We start from the raw sequence: 8,092 nt of genomic DNA on the forward strand, positions 1-8,092 counted from the left end.
CAATGCTCAAATATAAACCCACTTGGGTTGGTCTAGTAGTTTTGGATAAAGATTTTGCAGTGTGCATGTTCGATTTTTTCTAATGTCAATTTAAGTGAGTTTGTTTAACTTTTTAAAAAAACAATGATCAACTATAATAATATAATAAAAGAAAAAAAATCAATAACAAATTAAAAATCCCATTTATACAAGTACACTTTTTAGCTAGTATTCTTTTTTGACGGTCAACATGGAAGAGATTGTTACCTTATTCTCTATTTTTCATATTGTAAACTTCATAATCGATGTGAATAACCTGATTCTCTTTTCTTCATATTTTGTAAACTTCATAATCGACAGGACTCTTGTGCTGGTCAGGACTCACTGTGATTTTAAAAAATTTCATTTTAGCTTCTTCAAAAAAAAAATAATCGACAGAAATAACCTGATTCAATGCAAGTTTTAGACTATCATGCGCCCTTTTTAAAATAAAAAAACAATATATTATTGTGATATTTGAAGGAAATTAACCTATATGTATGTTTAATGTATGTATCACTATGGTGATTATATTTAGACACCATATCCTCCATTCTACAAGTTGGGTCGGTCCCACATTTTCATACTCCAAGACACAAGAATGAGGGGGGGAGAAAAAAGAGAGATGTGAATCCTGAATAGAGTGGATGGGGTCCACTAATCTTTTTTCTATATCAGCATGTTGTCATATGTGTTTGTAGCATGTTGTCATATGTGTTTGTTGCTAGTGTACAAAGCTTGATTCATATCCATGCTTCAATATACTTTGACATGGTGTATATTATAAAAGATGTTAGATTATGAATGTGAAGGATGATTTAACGGCACATAGACAATTTATCCTGCTAATTATTTCAATAATCCCATCCAAAGAACAAATAAAAGCAAATTAACTAAAAGTTTATTCGTGAAAAAGAAGAGAAGAAAATGCATGAGTAGAAAGGAATAATAAAACACAATATTTGTCCACAAATTCCTTAAAAATAAAATAAAATTGTCCACACTTTTTTTAATTAATAGCTCCTTGACTTCTCTCTAGAGGTGACAAAGATTTACGGCTATTAACGAAAATTTCTGCTCCACTAAGATACCCAAACAAAATAATTTTATATCAAATGATGAAATGGGAAACACAAATGCTATGGAAAATAGGTAAAACAAATAATATCATTGTTAAAATAACTAGTAACATAGGACTAAAGAAATAGAACTTAAAAACAATGAACGCAGCCGGTCTTTGTTTACTCAGCTCGGCCACCTCTGTGACTATAGAACAACTATATAGTTTAATATATTTACGAGTGAATTAGAGTTTTAGTGATTCAAATTATATATAGTATTACGATTCATATTACAACAATGTCATATTTTTTGTTCCACGTTCGATTAATAGATGGATCAAATTTTCATGAACCACTAATGTTTGATAATGAAATAACTCATTCACATTCAAGCCTGGCATAATTTTATGAGATTATACTTTTCAAGGTGGAAAATAGATGTAAAGAAATTTGAAGTGTATATCCGTAAGTTGTAAAAAATCTTGGATGGATGGATTGAATATGATAACAAAGTATTCCATGATGGCATGCTAACTAAATAACATTGAACTTGTCCAAACTCCACAGTAAAGAGGATTGTCATAGTATGAAAAACAAAATATTACCTATCATTTCACAAACTAAACACGTTGTCAACTAATGAAGTAGCACACAATTTTCATGTCTTGATTCAAAGTGACTTGGTTTATCGATTAGGGGGCATTGGAAGCATGGATTGGGCATTGGGTAACAGTAGTTTGCAGTTTAAGGAGTATTATTTATTAAAGTAAATGTAATGAGTCGATATTTATCAACATCTTTTTTTTAAGCCTTAATGATAGTATGTTGTTTGTAAGGCATGACTCATCTGCCAATGTTGATATATTAAGTCGGACATCTTCCACGTGTTTGAATTCATGACCTCATGACAGTTGTGTGTATAAGTGTTTTAAGTAATGTTTACTGTTTCATCTAGAGACAAAAAAAAAAAAGCTGTATTTCTCATTCATTTATCGGTTGAATTGTTAATCATATAAAACACATACATAATCTTGGATTGACTTTTTTATCTTCCGATTATATCTTTTTTTTAAACTATTATAATTAGAATTTTAACTTTTATATAATATTGTATAAATTTTTAATGAAAAAACCATTTGAAGCCCATTATAATAGGAAAAATTTCACGACAATAGGAATAATAGGTTAAATCTTTATTTGATTGCGGTATTTAAAAAAAAATTATAACCCAATGCGATAAAATAAACGTACTATTAAATGAATTAGAAAAGTGGAAAGACCGGCACGTTAATATATACCAACACTAGTAGAACGTAAAGTAAGTAGTATAAATTATAAATACCTTTTTGTCAAAAAAAATATTGCAAGTACTAATATAGAAGTTTGACAGCTTATAAAAAAAATGTATATAGAAGTTTGACATTTGATATATCAAAAATGCTAAATATCGCGACACGCTTATCACGACTATTTCACGAACTATACTGAACTCATCTTTCATGACAGTATAATTGTAACAATTTCATTTATGCATTTGAAGCAACATCTAATTGGATTAAACTAATAATATATGATCACATGCTTGCAATGTAGTGAGCTAATGGCGGTGGTTTATAAGGTGACTAGTAACTTTATGTAGAAAGTGACAGTAGCGGTGGCTGTCATTTTTTGAGGCACACATGGTCTCCTTTTTTTTTCCCTTTCCTATTTATCAGTAGTGTAGGATAGAAAGAAAGATACATAACCTATCTAAAAGAGAAAAATAATAATGAAAGATAGCAAAATAATGCATTCGTGAAACTCTCGGGAAAAAATCTCTCGGGAGATATAGCAATCCTCTTGATATATTTAGTAGAGTTCCATATTTAAAACAATATTTCTTATAAATTCCTGTTTTTTTTTATGTCAATTTTTATTATGAATTTTTAAAACTAATCATTACACAATCACTCACATTATCGTTACTGGGAGAGTGTACAAGAGAGTGACGGTACTAGCATCCCTCTTGATATGATAAACTTAGCAAACATTTTTTGAAGGAATAACCATAAGAAGAAACACATAGCCCTATCCTAAAAGAGAAAACTACAACCAATAACATTTTTATGGCATAGAAAAGGAAACACAATTGAGGAGGAACAATATTCTCCACCACAGACGGATGCGTCAACTTTAACATGAGATGTCCATTAAAAATTGTACAATCAATGTCACATAATTATATTAACAAGATGAGAATTAAATGAACGAGAGATCGATCATACGAGGAACATTAACATACATGGTTCAACTTTTCTTTTAACGGAATACACATAAATTCTCCTTAATTAACTTTCTTATTATAATAAAAAAAAGGTGCCAAGAGGAATGAGTTTGCCATGCTAGATTCAAGATAGCTCAGTTTAAGTTTCATATTAGATAGATAGAGATGCCTCAAACAACAAAACAGTATTGTCATTTTTGTATATGCTGTTGCAAGTTGCAAACTTATGAACTAGTTTTTTTGGTTACATTAACTTAAGAACTAGTTGTAGCAATAGAATTATTATAATCTTGTTGATTATTTCCTTCTTGCATGGTGCCACGACTCTATTGTCACTCTTGACACATTGGACCTTTATTCCTCTCATCAACTCTAGGTAGGTTGAATGTTTCTTATTCCGATCCATGCACATGAGTCAGTGTTCGATGTGGACACACCCAACCCACAATTTGATTTCCCTTAACCTCACCTAGTCACTGCGTTTTTTGGTCAACTTGGACCAGAAATTGGAAACCTTTATCACTCGAAACCCTTGTGTTGTTGGGTATAGTCTCTCTCATAGGTTAGAAGCACATATAATAGTAGTAACAATGCATATCATACCATACGGTATAATTTAGTACCTGGAATCCATATATTTTTTTTTAATAAGGCAAACTAATCAACTGAAATAAAAAAATTTAATTAAGATAACACACTCTAAGATCATAAGTCAACATTATCAAACCAACCCAAATGAGACAATTTTTCTCAGAAATTTTAATGTTGCAAAACTAGTAAAAACATTCTACATTCTTCAAATGGGAAAGGTTATATTGTGGACAAAAATGATGAGACTGGCTAAAGATACGGGGACAAGCATAGTAACTTCAAGTATTAATTATTGTTGTGTACACTACGTTTTTCTTATTTTGGTCAACGTAAATTGATCTTTTTATAAAGAAGTTAGATCCATTTTTAGTACAAAAAAATTTGAAGTAACTTTTGTTCACATATATAATGCAAGTCAGCAAATTAAATGGTCACAAGAAGACCATGAGACAAAGACAAAGTAGAGAAAGAAGAAACGTCGACGACCAATAAAAAAACATATATTATTTGTAATGACATTTTAAATCATTTATAAAATCATCTTTTATTGTGAAAAAAAATAATCAAAGAAAAGATCATCTTAATTTTCTTTGGCCTAGTCTACAACAAAGAAAAGTAGAAGTTTAGATCAATTTTTGTAAAGTAGAAGTTTCCTACAAATGCAATATCTAACAGTTGTTTGTCACTTCATGATATTTCCGGGATGATTTTGTTTGCCATGCATAGCAACACTCGTTATTCACACATATTTGCCTCTACATAACTAAATTTACTTGATCTAGAAGAAAAACATTGTCTATGAGACTCAACTAACTAAAGCATTATTGCCACAATTAAGTAGAAAGAAAAAGTAGATTGTGTATAAAAGAAAATACAAATGATTGGGGGAAAAAAGTAGATTGAGTAAGCCAACCCTAAAGGATAATATAGACAATGCCAATCTGCATATAAGTGGACTAACCCTAACGGTATTAACAGAAAGAGCCTGACAACAACAAAATGAGGCTCTTTTGAATTTTTGTGAAACATCTGATAAGTGATAAAGGAAATTACAAGGAAAGAAACCACTAAGGGATTGGAGTTTATGAATGCGATTTTTTTGTTCTCTGAGTTTGCGAATGTCATGTCATGTCCTGTGTTTAAAACTGCTGCAGTCAACCATGGGAGAGGAAGTAAGTCAACTATGTGAGTCCCACAAAAAAAAATTATAACACAAGTTTTTTAGAGTGCGTTGTTTGTATTTTTTTTAAAGGGTAAATACAGACTTTGGTCCCTTAACTTATTTTTACGTTTCATTTTGGTCCCTTAACTTTAAACTGTCTCAATTTGGTCCCTTAAGTATCTCTCCGTTTACCAAAGTGGTCCCTTCCGTTAGTTTTCTGTTATGTTTAATAAAAAAAGTTAAAATGTGGTACACGTGTCATCTTCTTAAACCGTTTGATCTTTTTTCTGAAAATACAACCATTAGATAATGCTTGTCTATTATATCTAATTGTACACCACCACCACCAATTTTTTTTTCAACAATCTTCATCTTCTTCCTCATTCTCTTCATCATCTTCATCACCATCTTCATACCTTCATAGCACAAACCCAGAAACTCTTGCCAAGACTCACTCTTTTATCAAAAACTCTTGCCCCATTCAAAATCCAACAAATCCTCTTAAAACTCCAAAACAACGCGGTTTCAATTGGGTCCAAACCCATAACCTTCCTTATTCCCATTCTCACTAAAAATCGAAACTTTAAAACAACACATTCCATTTTCAGCAAAATCATCACCAATTTAAATCTCGTTAAATCATTGCTTCATTCCTACACTCACTGCAATTCATCACCCCTTGGTTTTGATACCCTTTTCAAGACTTTTGCTCATATGAACAAGCTGAGAAATGGTACTGATGCTTTTGTTAAAATAAAGGAATATGATTTCTTTCCAACTATTAGTTCTCATTTCATCCAATTCCATTCGTCAACAAATTATATCACCATAAATGTATTTCATAATACCTTTAAATGAATCCGGTTCGTGTTTGGCTACGGCTTTGATGTTGTTTACGATTGGGATGCTGTGATTTGGATACGGTACTGGGTTTTGTGGCTTGTGGGGTTTGTGTCGATTTGGATTTGGGACTGGATCTATGCGATTTGAATGATTGATTGGTTTATGTGATTGGTTCTTGATGTTGTGGTGAGGATTGTTGCGCAGGTTGTGATGAAAATTGTTGTATCTCTGTGTGATTGTGTATTACATGTTTTGATGAAGATTGTGAATTGGTGTTTTTGATGAATTTTGTGTGTCTTTTTGCAGATTTTGTTAGTTGGAATTTTTGTGTGTTGTTGTTTGGATTTTCGGCTCCTGTGTGTTCTCTTTGTGTGTGTGTGTGTGATTTTTTCTGCAGGTTAGTGGCAATCTTAGGTCCAGCTCCAGAGCCTGTCCCATTCTTCTTCCATAGATCTTCTCATAATACCAGCAAAACACTTTCTTCATCTTCCATAGAAACTGCAAATCGCAACAAATGAAGGAGATGAAGGAAATAACAAAAAAAAAAAAGTTCTCAACCAATGATAAAATGACACGTGTACCACATTTTTTTTTATTAAACCTAACGGAAAACTAACGGAAGGGACCACTTTGGTAAACGGAGAGATACTTAAGGGACCAAATTGAGACAGTTTAAAGTTAAGGGACCAAAATGAAACGCAAAAATAAGTTAAGGGACCAAAGTCTGTATTTACCCTTTTTTAAAAGTGTTTCATCTAATCTAAACATGCCACAGATTAGTTGGCCTATTGCACTCTTGTTACTCACTAAATAAAATTTAAACATCCACAATTAAAAAGAGACAAAGTAAAATATTATTTTATCAAGTTAGTGATGGGTTAAATGATGTACTATTATTTATCTCAAGATAATAACCCACGCGTTGCGGGATGGAACTTAACATGAACATGTGTTTGAATGTAATTACATATCATTTCAAATAAGTTTATAAACTTATATATATGTATATATTTAGAGAAAAGTATACAAAATATATATGTAGCTTAGAGTGAATATTTATTTGAATTTTGTTTAAATGAATATTTATTTGAATTTTTTATATTATACGCTAATAATGCATTATTAAAATGGAACGTAAAATGCTAAGACTTTTTACTTTTATACTAATATATTTTTGGGCCCTTATTTGGTTTTGGATTTATGCCTTAAAAGGACTACCGAGGATAATCTTTTGCGTATTCTAGAACAAGAAGTATTAATCTTTCAAGGGAAGAGATGGGGAAAACTAGTTTCCCACATACGGTTTCACTGATGTGTTTTGATCACAAGAGCAACGTCCGACAAGGAACAACAATGTCGATGGCAAGTTGGGAATACTTGCAAGCACTTTGCACTCCAGTCAGTAAGAGAGCAGAGGTTTAGAGGTTTTTAGGATAGAGAATGTGGATATGAGAGAGGACTTAAGCTTCCTTTTTATATAGTTGTACATCTCACTGTGAGAGGTGATCATTGATAAGTTGTTATGGGTGGCGGGTTCGTAACCGTTGAAAGTTGTCAAGCATGGTTGAATGCGTTATGTATTCTAAGGAAGGGAAATATTTTTTAGTACGAGAGGGATTTGACGAAAACCAACGAATTACACTATCATTACCCATGATTTCCACTAAAAGCCAAAATTATATGATTTTAATTTAAAAAATAAAAAACTGTAACCGCTAGCTTCTCTCTATCGTGGATATTCGTTGCTCATCTACCCGTACTAAATAGCAACACTGTCGAAGGAATCCTAAGCTTCTGACAGTTGAGAAGCAGGATATGAGTATGATGTGATGAAGATACATGTGTGCCTCAGTTGGGTCCTTACAGAATTGGGATTCTGCTTTGGTAAAGGGTTTATTGTGCCAAAGATATGTTTTAGCCTCCTTTGAGATTGAGTTTTTGCTTAGTGTAAGATCTTCGTGTATAACCCTGTGGACAAGGGGGAGGGAATAGGCCAGACCGTTCTTCAGTGACTAAGGCACGACCTACTTAAACTCTGATTTGACCTAACTTGTTTATTAAATAGGTTAGACTCAAACTTTTCTATAAGCTCGTTAATTTAAGTAGGTCATGCTAAGACTTATAGAAAAGCCTACTAGACCTATCATGCCGTAT

The sequence above is a fragment of the Medicago sativa genome, chromosome 5 (genome assembly GCF_051527215.1).
Source record: "Medicago sativa cultivar Bolivia chromosome 5, Bolivia_mono, whole genome shotgun sequence".
Classification (NCBI taxonomy): Eukaryota; Viridiplantae; Streptophyta; class Magnoliopsida; order Fabales; family Fabaceae; genus Medicago; species Medicago sativa.